Genomic DNA, 17,697 nt, shown 5'->3' on the forward strand with positions numbered 1-17,697 from the left:
AGAAATGCCTTCCCCACGAAGCTCACCCAAGGACCAAACTCAGAAACAGGAAATACAAACACCTAATAAAATATATTTTGGGGAATATTTAATATGTATTTTTTCAACAAGAGAAGCAATATATATATATATATATATATATATATATATATATATTTTAGAGGATAGAAGACCCAAGTTTGTATGTATTTCTCCCCTGTGTTGATTTGAGTATACGACTTCAATTGCCATGGGCAGAGGACAGCATACTCTGCTATGTTCCTTCACTTTTTGAATATTTAAAGATTCATCATGCATATGTGTTGGGTGGGGAGGATGGCTCTGGTCACAACTTACCATCTCTTGTGTCTATTTGGTGCTGAGCCCAGGCCATTTATATTTGCCTACTCGGTAAGAGGTTTGCAGGGAAATAGGAAAATACTGCTCCCCTGGAGAGAAGTGAGTGCCTGTGTCCTTGGCCCACCAACCCCACAAACCCTCTGAAAACACAGCATCACAGAGTATTATGGTTTGGACCTTAAATGCCCCCCAAAGGCCCATGTGCTAAAGCTTGGTTGACAGCCTGTGATACTCTCGGGATGTGGTGGGAACATGTCCAATAGTATATAAGAGGTGCGGCCTAGGGTTGCAGATGTAGCTCAGTGACATAGTGTTTGCCTAGCATGCACAAGGCTCTGGGTTCAATCCCCAGCACTGGGGAAAAAAAAAAAAAAAAAAAAAAAGAGCTGGGGCCTAGTGAAAGAAAGTCAGGTCACTGAGGCATGCCCTTGAAGAGGGTGTTGGACCCCCACCCCCTTCCTCTCTTTCTTTGCTTCCCAGCAGCCATGAGGTGGTGCGTAACTTCATGGCCATGCTTGGTTGCCAGCCATCATTCCCTCCATGATGTTCTGCCTTACCCCAGGCTCAGAGCAGCAGCACCAAGTGACCATGGTCTGAAACTTCTAAAACCATGAGCCCAAATAACCCTTTCTTCCTTTTAAAGTGATTGTCTCATTTTTTTTTTCTTTTTACCATAACAGAAAGCTAACACAGAGTTTCTCTCTCTACACAATTTCTGTGACTCTGACCTTGAATGTTCTTTAAAGCTAAAGCTGCACCCCAGCAGCAAGACAGCAGGCAAGGCTGGGGGTGCAGCTCAGTGAGACCATGCTTGCCTAACACATCAAGGCTATGGTCTGATCCTAGCAGAAGAGAAACACAGACAGTGGGCAAGAGGCTGGCATGTGAGTAAAGCAATGATGCAGCAACAAGAAAATCTGTGCCACAGTGTGGCTCTCCACACGAGGTGAAGTCAACCCCATTGTTCAGCAGTAGAGGTGGGGGAGGGGACCACTGAGAAGTCCTATGTCAGGCCCAAGTTTGAAAGTCCTGGGACCCATAGGGATGGGTGTCTGGCTTCCCGTGCTGCTGCAGTTTGATTTTCTTACACTCACCCTTTTGTCTTCTGAAGCCATCTGTGTATATTCTCCTACATCAACCTCCTTCTAGTACCATTAATGACAAAATGCTATTAAAAGCAGCTGGATTCAAAACTTCAGTTTCATCACTGACTGTGTGTCAGACCACTTTATCTTTTTTGTGCCTCAGTTTCCTTACCAATAAAAGGAGAATGTGCAATGCCTGAAAATAAGCACTGACAGAAAAGCAATGCATTGCATTGTAGCTCTTTTTGGCCTTCCATGGTATTTGCTTTCTCCATTGAATTTGAAGCTTCATGAGAATAAGAATCATACCTGTCTTATTCATTATTATTGCAGGATCCAGTATAGGCAAACATCAATAAATATGTGCCGGGCAGAAATTTTGAGCCTGAAATACCCTAACTGCAAATATATATTATTTCTCTGCTTTTCTGTCCAAGAGTAAACCTTAAAATAAATAAACAAATAAAGACCTCAAATTCCTACCAACCTGACAGAGCACACAAACATGCAGGCCTGAGCCTCAAAATGAATTTGAAGGGTTTTAAAGTAGATTGAGAGTATTAGCTTCAATTCTGCAGGGTTTATAAATGCTTGTGAGTTAAGGACAGCAAAATGGAATTACTAAAGGAGTCTCAGATGTGAGGTCATAGTTCTGAGTTATGGTTCACTGTTAGTACTGAAAAGCTGATTGACTCTAAGAAGATTAGCTGACCATTTTGGATTTTAAATGAATAGAACAAATACCCAACATCACAGCGTCTATGGTGAATAAATATAATACATATGAAAGCACTTTGTAAATTTTAGAATATTGAGTTTAAGAAACACCCTCACTTCCCATTTAAAAAATATTACCTGTACCAATGGTTTAATTGAAGTATGTGTCATGGTTGGATAAAGCATAATTAAGGTTACTACAATTTGGGTATTAGCCCAGGCAAGGGATAATTTTACAACATCATAGAAATGCCCTCAGACTCATTGACATTAGAGAACAGACCCTTTGCCTCTCAGCACAGAGCAGGAGACCCTGTGAAGAAGGTGCTGGAAAGCCAGTGGTGGCATGCACCCAGGGAAGGGAAAACCTGAAGGCTGTGATGGGGACAGGGTGATTGGAGGGAAGGGCTCTCACAACCCCATGGATACTAAAGAGGGCTATGGGAACCTTTAAGAAAACCTTAGGGATGGGGAGAAATCTGAGCCAGAATAGTCTACAAGTAAGTTAGAGAGAAACCTAAGTCATATTCTATAAATACTTCAATCACATTCATACATTGGGTTCATAAACATTTGTAGAAATGAAATGGCTAAACCAAACATAGTAGTTGGAGTGAAGCAGGCTGCTAATTTTATTTTTTCTTGCAATGCTGGGGATTGAACCTGGGGATCCATGAATGCTAGGCAAGCACTTTACCCCTGAGCTACACTCTCAGCCTCCGGAATAGTAGTTTTCTGATAAGCTATGGAAGCCTCTCAGAATCTGTTAGGTAGGTGAATCTGTCCAACCAAAAGATAGGTAGTTATATCTTATCTACCTATAACAAATGCTTAATTTTGGATCTTGTGTACACAAAATGGAGCTAACAAAGAGGGTGACAAACACAAGTCTGACTCTACTGTGGCTAAACTAGCCATATGTCTCCACCTAGAGGATGAGACAGAAATCTTTTATGGTTTCTTTGCTGACTGATGCTGTATGTAGCTATACTGTTCTTCACCCATATTTCTGGCTCTTGGTCTTTGGTGTACATGTTAATATTTCACTTTCCTGCCCCTTGGGAGTTATAGTGGCTATGTAACATGGTTTGGCTGATAAAAAGGAACAGAAATACAGGTGTCTCTTCTGGGCAGAAGACTTATGAGCAAGTGCAGGTGCCACCTCCTTCCCACCTTTGCAGGGTTCTGAGTGCCTGTGGTAAGCAGAATCCCCTATGAAAGCTTGTGGGATATGTGAACAAGAAATGAATTTTCCTTCTGTTTGGTTATGAGACATTGGGGTCATTTGTTACCGTATCATCATCTAGTACCTTTAAAAAACTTTTTAGTTTTACGTGAACACAATATCTTTATTTTGTTTCTATGTGGTGCTGAGAATTGAACCCAGTGCCTCACGCATGCTAGGCAAGCACACTACCACTTGAGCTACATCCCCAGCTCCCATCTAGTAGCTTTTGTCTATACAGCTTTTATTGTTTTGAAGGGAATATCTAACTTACAATATGGGGAAAATTTTCTTTCCTAATTTGAGTAACCCATTTCCCCATTCCCCAGTCTCACAGTGACAATACATAACTTCTTGTCGGGGTTGCTAAAGCATGAAAGAACATTTTAATAAATGAGGAACAGCTTCATATAGACATCAAATGCTTTTGAATATTCTATAAACTTTGGTATTAATGTGCCATCTTTATGGGGTTTTTTTGTCAGAGTCATCTGTTACTTGCCAATTTATATAATATTTTTCTTTCAAAGTGACATTTATTTATGTAAAGTTACTTTGATAGGAAGGTTTGTGTCACCGGTATATACAGAAACTTAAACCACTCACTTAAAATACATGGTCACATAAATTAAATATAATAAAAATAATGCTGTTACTTTTGAATTGGACACCCCTGAATCTCACTCCACAGCTTCTCTCTTTACTAAAAAAGAGAGATTAGGAATTGTTAGCTATGTCTGGCAAGGTGTAATGTCATGTACAGTGGTTCCCCACCTACATTATTTCATTTCCTGGGATTTCAGTTATTCATGGCAAACTGAGCTCTGAAAATATTAAATGGAAAATTCTAGAAGTAAGCAACTCATATGTTTTAAATAATTTACTATGATATACTGTTACAATTGCTATAACTATTTTATTATTGGTTACTGTTATTAATGTGTTACTATGCCTAATTTATAAATTAAACCTTATTAAACATAGTATACATATATAGGGTTCAATACTATGTGGTTTTAGACATTTGCAGAACATCTTGGAATGTATGCCCTGCAGATAAGGTGGGACTACCATATCCCTATAAATATAAGAAATGTGCCAGATGGAATAGAATATCCAAAAGGTAATTAATACATTTCCAAGTTTAAGAGAAACCAAGGGAAATCCTTGGGTGCCAAATTGAAGAGTTATTGGAAATATGCTGAAAATGGTAGTTTGTAGGATTTCTAGACTGGATATAGGCCCTAGGGTCCCACAGCAGAAGAGACCTCTGGGTGCTTTAAGAAAGGCACAGATCTTAACTTCTAAATGAGGCTGTGGAGCTTAAAGAAATATTCCACTAGTATAAAGGGGATGAGAAAAAACTCTTTTCTTTGACCTTGGAAAACACAGTCTACCAGGGATATTGGGTAGAAAATAAAAAGCAACATATAAGAATTGTAGACACTTGTCATGTGATAAGCATGTCTCAATTTATATTACCTGAGTGATGTAGAAAACCCAAATAAAGAAGTTAAAACTGAAATTCATCTATCATCATTGAATATCTACAACCCAGAAGAATTAATTGTTAAAAAAAAAAAACACTTGGTAGTACTTATTTTTACAACCTAGGGACTTAATGGAAACCTACTTGGGAGCAAGAAAAAAATAAACTTTTTTGAAAGAAGAGCTCACACCAAAATACAAAAACAAAGCCTTCCTAGCAGAAAAAAACACCATGGTTGCTATAAAATGCAGTCACAGCAATGAAAGAAAACAAAACCAATAAAGAACAATATAAAAGACACAGTAAGGATTAAGGTAAATGACTGTGCTAAAGCAGTAAGACTTGGGTTTGCCATAACAGGTAATGCCACTTGAGCCCTGAGTAGCCATGCTGCTTATAAAAGAAATAAGTAACATAATAATGATGCAGAAGACACATTGACAATACAGTGGTATAAAATGATATATCAGAAAAAGATTGCACACAAGAAAGCATAATATTAATGTCAAACAAAACAGACTTTAAGCAGAAAAGGCAATATTAAGGCTAAAAACATTATTTAGTGATAAAAAGAATAATTATTCAGAAAATGTTATAATTCAGAGCCAACAAGCTTTCAGCAACTGTCTCAAAATATATAAAGCAAATATTGAATGTAAATTATAAGACACAATGAATTTCATGGGTGAACTTGAATATACCTTTTAAGAATTAATGAATTTGAAAAGAAATGTGTACGAATATGGAAGTTCTGGGTCTGCCTGTGGGTGTAGCTCAGAGGTAGAGCATTTTCAGTACACAGGAGGTACTGGGTTTGATCACCAGCACTACAAAACAAATACAACAAACAAACAAACAAACAAACAAAGAATGTGGGAGATCTGAACAATGCAATAATGTAGCTTGATCTAATTAATGGACAGATCTGCATGCAGTAAAAATATTGAATTTTTTCGAACCATACAGGATGTCCCATAAAACACCAAAGTCGATTCACATGCACCATATTCTCTGACTTCAAGACTTTAATTTAGAAATCAGTTACAAAAAGAAAGTTTGGTGACAAAAATCACACTAGTATGTGACCCAACAATAAAGCCTTACCTAGCAAATGAAAGCAGCTAAAGAAGTTCCTAGAGGAAAATAAATGGCCTTAAATTCAGGTATTAGAAAATAATGGGGAATCTAGAGAGAAATAAGGGATTTTAAAAGGGAGGGGGCCTCATCAAAATAGAAGGGAGAACAGAGAAGTAGAGTAAGGGGATTGAGGGGTGGAGGAGGGATGGGAAATGGGAGAAACAAACAATTGACCACACTATGTTATGTGCATGCACGAATATATCACAATGAATCCATATAATTCCATATGTGTAACTATAATGTACCATTTAAAAACAAATCCCCCCCAAAAAAAAAAAAAAGAAAATAAGATGGAGGCTAGGGATATAGCTAATTTGTTAAGAGTACTTGCCTCCCATGGACAGGCCCTTAATTCAGTCCCCAGCACCACAAAACAACAACAACAACAACAACCCCAAACAAATAAAAAATACTAGGAAAAAAAAAAAAGAAAACAAGATGGCCTGAATTAGCCAAGAAGCAGTTATAAAAATAATCCTGCCCTTGTGTGATTTATGATATCTATGCTAAATCTGTATACCTCCTCCCCCCAAATGAATGCCACCAAGTAGAGGACAGTAATGTAAATGGAATTTTCCAATTTGAGAATGGATCCCATACAGACTGGCAGGTCATATGTTTCTGGCATTTATTCTTCTTAATAAAGAAGGCTCATTGTTGTAGCATGACAATCCTAACACCACAGATAGTAAAGGACAATAGATGCAAAACTTTCCCTCTTGCTTTTAGAATGGGTCTAAAATTAAGACCTTTCTACATTTTTAATTTTTTTCCAGTATATCTGGATCTGGAGGGATTTGATTATTGTAGGACTAGCTTTGCTTGAAACCAGGTTCTTTTTGAAAGGTAATGACTAGTGCACCAAGACTTGGCGCACACACCCACCCCCCCACACACACACACAGATAACATTTCTAGATGGTAATGACAGGCACATACACTGACAGGCACATACACTGACAGGCACATACACTCAGCAGCAGGCAGTACCCCTTTGTGGGAGCAAACCTTCTTATAAGATTGGCTACTAAAATATACAGCGTCATAAGAAGTACAGTAGCAGGTCAAGACATGGGGCCGTTTGTACTTTAGAAAAACACTGATGATTGTGCTGTTGTATTTTGGGGAAATGATTATATAAATGGAAAGTTCCCTTATGTCAGAGTTACTCAAATTCTTCTGACGTCCTTCTAGTCAAATGTGATACACATGTCAGATAAAGTCACTTTCTCTAGAAATGATGCCAAAACGTAGGGGAAAAAACAAACAATACTTTCATGAGATGCTTGTCATCCTTTGTTAAGTACATAAATAGCTGAGTGGCTGGAGGATTGTCATTTCAGGATTCCTGTCTGATAAAATAGCTGCAAAATTTAAAACAACAATACACGCCACTCTGTGAACCCCAGATAACTTTTCAAATTGCTAAGAGTAGGGGGTAAGATTGACTTGCACCAGGTTTCATGCTCAGCTTAATCAAGCTGAGACCAAGGATGAGAGGTTCCACAACAGGAAGCTGTGATCAAGCCCATGAAATCAGGCTCTTGGCAATGATTCGGATTCACTACCCAGCTGAGCCTCACTCCCTCTGGAACAGATAAGCTCTGTAGCCAAGCAGGAAGAAGAGTCCTAGGAGCCAGCTGGCAGAGGGAGGTGAAGGAAGGAGGAGAGAACAGGGAAAGAAGCGAACAACAGAGAGCTAAGCCTGCACATTCACCCAAATACCACCTTCTTTAGGGAATCTGCAAAACCTCACAAGCCACATCTGTGGGTTCCCAAAGGCAATGACAATGCAGTCTCCTTACTCAGGCTCAGATTCCAAAACTCTGAAAGTAGCAAAAACATCACTCAGTACCCCAAATGATCCCCCCCCCCGCACACACAATTTCTTGAATTATCCCCTGAATACAGCAAAAGTGGTCTTGTTGACAAACTTCTTCACAGTATTTGAATCTTACAAACACTAGCATTTGAGACACACTGAAACAAGAATAATAAAAAAAGCCTAAGTTTATTTTGCTTTTCAGATGATAATTATATCTTTGATAGTGAATGGAGTTACATACAGAATTGTATCTCTTACTGCCAGCTGTATGCCACTCATCCTCTTTTAATATTTTTTTTCTATAACTTTAATAGATATCAATACATTTGGGTTTTTTGTTTTGTTTTTGTTTGATTGCTTTGTTTTGTTTTGGTACTGGGGATTAAACCCAGGGGCACTGAGCCACATCCCCAGCCCTATTTTGTATTTTATTTTGAAACAGGGTCTCACTGAGTTGCTTAGGACCTCACTAAGTTGCTGAGGCTGGCTTTGAGCTCATGATCCTTCTTCCTCTGTCTTCTGAGTCACTGGGATTATAGGCGTGTGCCACTGCACCTGGCCATTTGTTTGTTTTTGACAAAATTAAATTAGATGCACAGTCTCATGTTGGGAAAGGGCATATACTTGTGTCTAATGTCAATTTACACTCAAAATTAGGATTCCTCATAGCCATGCAGAACTCAACAAGTACAAAACTGAATCTAATATCTTCTACACAAATCAGGTGCATCCTACATTTTCTGTGATGGTTTTAAAAAAATGTCCAAAAGTTCTATACCTTCAAAAGGTGGAGCCTAATTCTCCTTCCTTTAAGCATGGACTAAACAGTGATTTGCTTTAAAAGAACAAAATAAGGAAGAAGTGACCATGTGTGGCTACTAAGACAAGGTCCTTAAAGGCCTTCCTCTCCTTTTGATCACTTAGTCTGGAAGAAGCCAGCTGCCGTGTTGTCAGAATACTCAAGGAGTCCTGTGGAGAGGTCTATGTGTCAAGGAGCTGAGATTTCTATAAAAATCCAGGTAAGAGGAACTGAGAGTATAGACCTTAGCATATGCAAGGTCTTGGGTTCAATCCCAGCACCAAAAAATACAAATTTGGGACAGAAAAACTTCTGCCAGAGCTAAGGGAGCAAGCCGTCCTAGAAGCAGATCCTCAGCCTGATGCAAGCCTTCAGATGACCATGGCCCTGGCTGATGTCTCAATAAGAAACCCTTAGACCCTTAATAAGAGACCCTGAGCCAGAACCACCCAACTACTCCACACTTGAATTTCTGACACAAAACCTGGGAGATAATAAATGGCTGTAGTTTTAAGCTGCTAAGTTTCAGGGTAATTTACTACATGGCACTAGCTAGTAATCTATTCCCCATCCTAGTGAATATCTACAAATCACCCAAACTGGTACCCAGTCTTTCTTTTCTTCTTAATCCAGTTTCCCATGCAGTCCTTCATTCTCTCCTCTCCATTCTTAATGATAATGCCTTATCAAGTTTATTCTTGCAGAAACCTCTTGGCCTTTCTTTCTGTTTCTGAACTTCCTGCCTCTCTCTTCTAAATCTCTAACTGAAAATGCCTGTCCATATTCACCTTAATGTCCCTGTTTAAAAAAAAAAAAATGCTTTCACCATTCCAGCTGCCTCAGGGAATATATTCTGGCCCCAGAACAGAACTGGTGAGCAATTCTAGACTTGAGCCTCCTCCCATTCCCCTCTCCAGGTAGCCCTGTGAATCTTGTTTGTCCTTTAAAACTCGGTTCAGCCAGCTCAGTCCCTGGATCTTATCCCCAACCCACAGAGTTGGGTCAGATCTAACAGCACCCTGTCCTCACCTACATAGATGCTTTGCATGTTCCCACAATTTCAGATATAAAACTGTCTTCCTCCTCCTCCTCTCTCATTCCCCTTCGCACATACCCAAAGCTTCTCAAGGACCTGAAGTTCCAGTGGGTGGGAAAGGACCTATCGGGTTATGAAGATGAAAAATAGCTATTGAACAAAGACACATTATTTAGAGATGTGAAAATACCCTGCCTTTTTGGAAAGTGCTCCTCAGAATGTCTCACTACATATTTGCTCTTGATCATCAAAATTCTCTTTCAACAAGGGGTGGAGGTGCAGCTCAGTGGTAAAGTGCCTGGTTAGCATGTGTGAAGCCCTGGGTTCAATTCCCAGCATCCAAACCAAAAAAAAAAAATTTTTTTTCTTTCAACAAATTACTTTCCAAGTTAGCCTTTCTTCAAAATATAATTTGGGAATATTAGGTGCTCTACAAAGAAGTAATGACTTTGAGCATAATTAGGCAAAGTTCACTCAGCCAGACGTTTATTATGCCCTCTCACCTAGCAATAACACTCCTCTTTGATGATATTTGGAGCAACTGGGAGTGGGTTTGGCTAAGAAAGAATGAAGTTCTTATGAAGGGAAGGAGAAAAGAAGTGGACTCTTGTTTGTCTTTTTTTTTTTCCTCCAAAATTGAAGACAAGCTTCAGTGCCAAGGACAACAGCTTCTGCAGGAGGCCCAAGTGAACAGAACTGACCAAGATCTCAGCACAGGCTCCTCTGTTCATGACTGAATTCACCAGCTTAGCCTCACCTTGCACTTATCCTTTGGGAAGACCAGTCCACAGATGCCTCCCAGCTCTAGCCTCTTGAAAGAAGCTCACTAGGGTTCCCCTTCTCCAGAGCTCAGTGCAATGGGTGCACCTCCTTAGTTTAACTTCCTTTTCCTAAGTAGTATAAGAATGTGGAGTCTCCAAAAAGTTCTGGACAATCTGGCACCAGAAATAATCATGGGAATATATATATAGATTACTTTCAACTGCTGCTCAAGCAGTTATATGTGCTGACCCACAGGGCGTGGTGGAAGACTTAAGTCTTCGACTGCTCTAGAGCTGGGGTCAGCAGAGTTTCTTTGCAAAGAGCTGGATACTAAATATGTTATGCTTTGCTTGCCATACAGTCTGCCACTACTCAGCTGTGCCACAGTAGCACAAAAGCAGCTACAGACAATATGTAAATTAATGGGTATGGATGTGTGCCAAATAGACTTTATGCGCAGAGGCTGGGGACGTAGCTCAGTGCTAGAGCGCATCCTTACCAAGCGCAAGGCCCTGGGCTCAATCTCCAGCAACTCCCTTCCCCACAAAAACTACCATGTACAAAAATAGGTGGTAGACTGGACTTCACATGGGAATGGCCATAGTTTGCCAAATGCTGCTCTAGAGTACCACCTGAGTAACATTTCATTTTCTCAAAGTTGGACATATTTGTCAAATTGTGAAGCTTTAATGCTGGTGCAAGTGGCACCCTCAAACATGTTTGTGCGCATATAAAAAGTATAAATTCAGGTGTAGTTTTAGTTGTAATTTAACAGGAATTTAAATGTTATAGCTTTTAGCCAGCTGTTCTAAGAATACATGGAGCAAAATACTCAGATATGCATGAGGATATATGTAAAAAGACAGTTACTATAGAAAACCCTGCAAAACTGTGGGGTTTTTGAGCAGACTGAATTTGACTGTGATACAAACATGAAATATTAAATTTTTTTGTAACTACTTCCAACAGTTCTATGTTGAATCTCCCTTCCCTGTGTTAAGTTTTCTTGTAATTTTCAGTTATTAAAATCCAATCCAGTTTAAACTGCAAATTTCTCATCTTAAAACATTATCTCCTTTGCTCTCCTCTTAGCTGTGCTGGCCCGTGTTGCTTCAGAGAACTGGAACAGGGAGGGCTCTTCCACTCCCCATTCTTACTCCAGCATCTTAGATTCCAGAGAAGGGCATGCTGGGAGGATGGGGAGGATGCTGAGAGCCTGGGCTGTCCTTTCACTCCTCTCTCAGGCCCAGTCCTGAGAGCCTCCGTCCTCTGTGCTACTCCTCAAGTGCATGGGGCCTCCGCCCTGTCCACCTGACTGAGAGAGAAGATCTGCCCTGACTCCACATCCTTCCCTTGTTCCCAGTTCCTGGCCCTGCCTCTGACTGGAGGCTTTGCAAACTCTGGCCATCAGAGCAAAATATGACTACAGACTTTGTGGTTGCATCAAGAGAAACTTATTTTCTCACAATTCTGGAGGCAATAAGTTAAAAATCAGGGTTTCAGCAGGATTCTTCTATCCTCTGTGGCTTATCGATAGCTGCCTTCCCCTTCTATCTTCACATAGTCTGGGCTTGTGTCCTCATGGCTTCTTATAAGAACAGCAGTCTTATGGATTTAGGGCCCACCTTAATGACCTTGTTTTAAATTAACTGCCACTTTATAAAGATCTTATCTTCAAAACTGACATCCCCAGTTAATGATGGTTCAATTTGGTAATTTTTTTTTTTTACTTTATAATAATACAAAAGCAATACACATTCAGTAGATACCATATTTCAAATTTTGAGTTTTGATCTCCTCCTGGGTTGGCAATATAATACTGTTGATGCTGAGCGGCAGCATTGGGAATCGGCTCCCAGTCTGACGGGAAACCACCAAGACTCTACAGTGTGATATTCTGCTAACCAATGGTGTTTGGTAGGTTAGGTATATTAAATATATTTTCCATTTATGATGTTTTCAAATTGCAATGGGTCCATCTGGACATAACCCCATTACAAGTGGAAGAGCAATCTCTACCCCTCTGATGAATTGGACTTTAACAAATGAGTCTGGGGACATACAATCCTACCCATCCCAGGTGGGGTACTGCAAAATGGCCCAAGTCTATTACTGTCTCTGGCATTTTGGAACCCACAGTACACCCATAATACTACCCTGTCTTTCCAAAGAGTGATAGTGTAAAGCCACCCGTGGCCATCCTCTCTCTGATGTTCTTTTCATTTGCTCAGACAGGAAGAGGGCAGACCCACAAATCTGCTAAGTGCCTCCAGGCAGGGAATGAGATGCCAGCTTCCCTTGTAGAAGTATTACAAGTCTTTACCCACGACTCCCTCACTTGGGTTTGGAGGGGCAAAAAGGGATGCACCCCAGTACTCTTAGCCAGGAAATGCTTCCTGATAACCCCTCCCTCTCCTCCTTCCTAGTCTTCCGCTCATACAGACTGGGTTAATGGTTGAGTCACCTTTTAAGAAGTCTTGAGGGGAGCATCTAGTCCAATGGTCAAGAACTTCTTACCATCTTTCTCTTTGGGAAAAAATACTTCATGCCTTTTTGTCCTGGACCTTTGTAATGGTTATTTTGAATAGTCAACTTGATTGGATTAAGAGGGTGTGTCTAGGAATGATTGGCATTTGAGACAGCCGACTGAAATGGAGACCCTCCTCAAGTGTGGATAGCACCATCCAATAGGATGATGGCTTGGATGGAATAAAAGTTGGAAAAACAAAGAAGTAGCAGCAGATTCAAGTTAGATTTTTCTTGAACAGGAGTCTTGAACTATGGTCTGAGGATATTGGACTCTCACTACTTCACTCTTTTAAAGCCAACCCTGCCAATGATTCTCCAGAAGCCTAGGATACCCCTGTTGATCCTTCTTTTTCTGGGGCTTCAGCCTCTTGGACTACGAAGCTACTGGTTCCTCCAGCTCTCCAGCCTACAGACGGCCATTGTGGACTCTCCAGCTTCTGGTTGTGTAAGCCAACCTACTAAATCCCCTTTTTATGATTATACTTTCTATTGATTCTGTTCCTCTAACTAACCCTGACTAGTGCAATCTTGGACCCTAGTTGTTCATTCAGTAACTAAAGAAAATTTTCCACTCAAAATACAGATATCGACGTAAAAATGTAGAGAGTATAGAATAAATGGTAATCACTAAAGTGTGCTATTAATTTTCACACATATTTACTGTATTGTATTTCTAATCAGATATACTACTCAACATTATATTGCTCTATGTCAAAAATTTTATGTAAAAATGTAAATTGCTTTTTATGGGTAGTGTGAATAAAATTGATTAGTTTTTTAACAAAAAATGAATTTTGTTTTTTTCTGTGCTGGGATTGAAAGAATTGTGACTTTTTTGTTTGTTCATTTGTTTTGTTTATAAAAGGAAAAGAGACTCTCAATGCACATCAATAGGAGAGTGACTAAATATAGCATGATATCCACTAGTATTTAAATATAAAATAATTTCTAAATGTATTGACATGTAATATTTAAGATATGTTTAATAAAAAAATTAAGTAACAAGGTGCTATGATTCAAATGATACTATTTTCATAAAATAATATACACATATACATATTTAAATATAGACAATATCTAAAAAGAACAGAATATACTGTCAATTGTGATTATGTAATAGAATAAATATAGAGGAGGAGGTATTTTTAGTTTCATTTATTTCCTCTTTGGTGTTGTTTCAATTTTTAAAACATAAGCATGTGGCAACATTTGAAAATTAAAAAAAAAACAATTTAAAAATAATAAGATTCTATAAGAGTTTCCAGGAATCTCCACTTGAGCAAATTTGAATTAATTTTAGAATAAAAGGAATGCTTAGGAAGTTTTCATTTCAGTTGTTCATCAGTAGCAATATCAGGCTGTCACATCCCCTGACATATTCTCAGGGCTCTCTGGATGCTTTCCAAAATGAATGAAGTATCAGAAGCAGGAGGATGAGCAAAGCCCAGGGACTGAAATGTCAGCATCATGGAGGAAAGCCAGGCAAGCCCAGGCTCAGAGTAGCCTGTCATGATGCAGGTGCTGCTGCCCGCTCTGGCCATGTCTATCATATTTTTTCATCTTCACAAGTATTTTCTAGTGTCTACTCTGAGGGAGCAGTGTGGCTTTTAAAACAAATAAGGCAGGCATTGCCTGCCTCTCATGGCAGTTGCTGCATATATCCTTGAGAATTCATCTTTTACAGTAGTTGTTTTAAATGGATCTAATTTGATCCCTGTTCTGAAGTCTGTGTTTCAACACATGCTTTCTATCTTTCAAGAGTTTCTCTTCTACATTCGCTTATTCTTTCCCCTCTGGATTCTTGTACTGTTGCTTTGCCTATTTTGTTAGACTTGCTGCATTTATTTCAGTTTTACAATTTTTCTTCTTTTTTTGTTTATGAAAATTTTATTACTTTATGTTCTTATCTTTATAGTGTGTGTGTAGGGGGAGGGGATCTTTGATTCCACATAGTATCTCTCTAACTCCATATCTCTTTAAGCTTTTAAAATCACCTTTTGTTCCTCCAGTACTAGGACTTGAACCCTGGGCCTTGGACATGCTTAAGCATGATCTGCCACTGAGCTGAACCCCAGCCCAACATGGTTTTTTGATGGGATCCCTTTGAGGCATTCCCCCTCTCCCTGTTTCACAGGTGAGGAAGGCAGATGAGCCAAGAACTGAACCCCTCCATCTGGATGAGCAGACTATCTGCTCCTGCAGGGTGATGGCATCATGGGATCCCCACAGTCCCTACAGGGTCTGAGAGCACTGTCCTGCAACCTGCATTCAGGGAACATGGGCTAAATACATGAACCAGTGTGCTTCTTTATGGTAACAGCATCCCCTTGTTATTTTCTAGATTTCCTTCCTGATGGGTCATTTGGTTTTTGCTTTCTTCTGGCATTAACTTCCTTTATCTTTTCACTTCCACATAGTCACTGTCTTGTGGTTGAAAACTGAGTCACCTCTCAGATCCCAGTGACTTTCCTGGGGAAGGCCAGGATGCCAGCCTGGGCAAGATAGGGACAGATCCCTGGAAGCCACCCCTGATCTCAGGTCTGAGACTGACAGGGGAATACCAAGGAACACACACATATATACAGGGGAAGGATTCGCACCTCAGTGTTCCCCAGTTTCCTGGGGTGAGACACAGAAGGAGAGTATGGTCATATATTTAAATCATTACTTCCCAAAGTGTGTGCCCAGTTCCACATGTCTATGCCAAAAGGGTCTGTGCCATAGAAGTGTGGGAATATCATACATAACATCCTCCTTTGGGATTTTCATAATGCACGCAACTCTGTTAGGGACCCTGAGATGCCCTACAGAAAACAAATCTGTTTGATTTTGTTTGCTTCTTTTTGATCAAGAAATCTTTTTGTTTGTTTGTTTTGTTATTACTTTGTTCTTTTGAGTAATAATGTTATTGTAGAAAAAAAATGGGAAGCATGTCTCTGAGATATTACCCACTGAGATGTGTGGCCCTTTCTGATATTTTGTACAGTGTCTAACTGGAACCTAGCATATGTAGCCTGATTAAGTATGTAGTGTTTTATTTCTTTCAGAAAGTGTATAGGATAATAGTTAAATCCTCAAGGCACTTGAAACACAGACTGCAGAACAGGGATCAAGCCTGAACTTGTACCTTGGCTCTGATCTTTGTAAATATGTGACTTAAAGCAAGTTGCAGAATTTGTATGTACCTGTTTCTTCATCTGTAAATTGGGGGAAGAATCACTGCGTACTTTTAGAGTTGTTATAGGATTTCATGAGTTGATTTAGGTAAGCATAGAGAACATTGCCTGGCACATAATCACTGATGTACATAAGGATTAAATAGTGCTGCTGTCACTATAATAAGTTTGTTAAAAATTAGAATAGAAAACTAATTTTCAAAAGCAAGTACCCTGGATCCCAATGACATTTTTTTTGGAAAAAAAAAAAAACAGAAAAATCCATTCTAAAATGCATATGGAATTTTAAGAGACCTCAAATAGCCAAAACAATCTTGAAAAGGAACAAAGTTGGAGGTCTCACACTTCCTGTTTTCAACAATGATGTCAAAGCAGCCATAAATAGAACAGTGTGGCTCTGGCATAAAAAGATGTAGAGCCCATTAGAATAAAACAGCAAGATCAGAAATAAATATATGCATAAATGATCTTCAGCAAGGGTTCCAAGCTTATTCAATAAGGAAACAGCAATCTTTTCAAAAAATGGTTGAAAAACTGGATATTCACATACTAAAAGAATGAAGTTGAACCCTCACCTTAATGATAAAAAAAAAATTAGCTAAAAATGGATAAAGGACCAAAACATAAGATCTAAAACTATAAACTTCTAGAAAATACACAGGAGAAAAGCTTTGGATTTACAATAATTTGACATTGGATTTAACAATAATTTCTTGGATATGATACCAAAAGCATAGAACAAAAGTAAAAATGGGTAATTGGTATCACTACATAAAATTTAAAAGCTTTTGTGTATCAAAGGATATAACCAAGAGTAAAGGACAACCTATTAGAGGGGGTAAAACATTGAGCAAGGATTTGAATAGATGTTTCTCTAAAGATGATATAAAACTCGTCAACAGACATATAAAAAGATGTGCAACATCAGTAATCATTAGGGAAATGCAAATCAAAACTACAATGCGATAGCACTTCACAGTCATTAAAAAGACTGATATCAAAAGAAAAGAAGGGCTGGGTTTTGTGGCTCAGCAGTAGAGCGCTCGCCTAGCCAAGTTCGAGGCCCTGGGTTCGATCCTCAGCACCACATAAAAATAAATAAATAAAGGTATTGTGTGTCCAATTACAACTAAAAAATAAATTATTTTTGTTTTTGGGTTTTTTTTTTTTTTTTTTTTTGGTGCTGGGGTTTGAACCCAGGGCCTTGTGCATGCGAGGCAAGCTCTCCACCAACTGAGATATCTCCCCAGCCCCAAAATAAGTATTTTTTAAGAAGAAAAGAACAAGTGTTAGTGAGAACATGGAGAAATGGAACCTCTACACACTATTGGTGGTGATGCAAATTGATGGGCCATTATGAAAAACAGTGTAATAGTCCCTCAAAAAATTTAAAAATAGATTACCATATGATCCAGCAATCCCACTTGTGGTTACAGATCCAAAAAAAGACTTCATAGTAGGACATTGGAGAGATATTTTCACCCCTATATTCATAGCAGGTTCAGTTGTAATAGTTAATAGGTGGGAGGAACCCAAATGTCTATGGATAAATGAATGGATAAAGAAAATGTGGCA

General features: G+C 39.1%; 1 protein-coding gene across 7 annotated transcripts in view; it reads right to left on the reverse strand.

The window, feature by feature from the left end:
* Positions 1–17,697, reverse strand: part of PRUNE2 (prune homolog 2 with BCH domain) — a 262,656-nt gene that overhangs the window by 49,874 nt on the left and 195,085 nt on the right. The window lies entirely within an intron of this gene.

The sequence above is a fragment of the Spermophilus citellus genome (genome assembly GCF_964194105.1).
Source record: "Spermophilus citellus genome assembly, chromosome: 2".
Taxonomy (NCBI): Eukaryota; Metazoa; Chordata; class Mammalia; order Rodentia; family Sciuridae; genus Spermophilus; species Spermophilus citellus.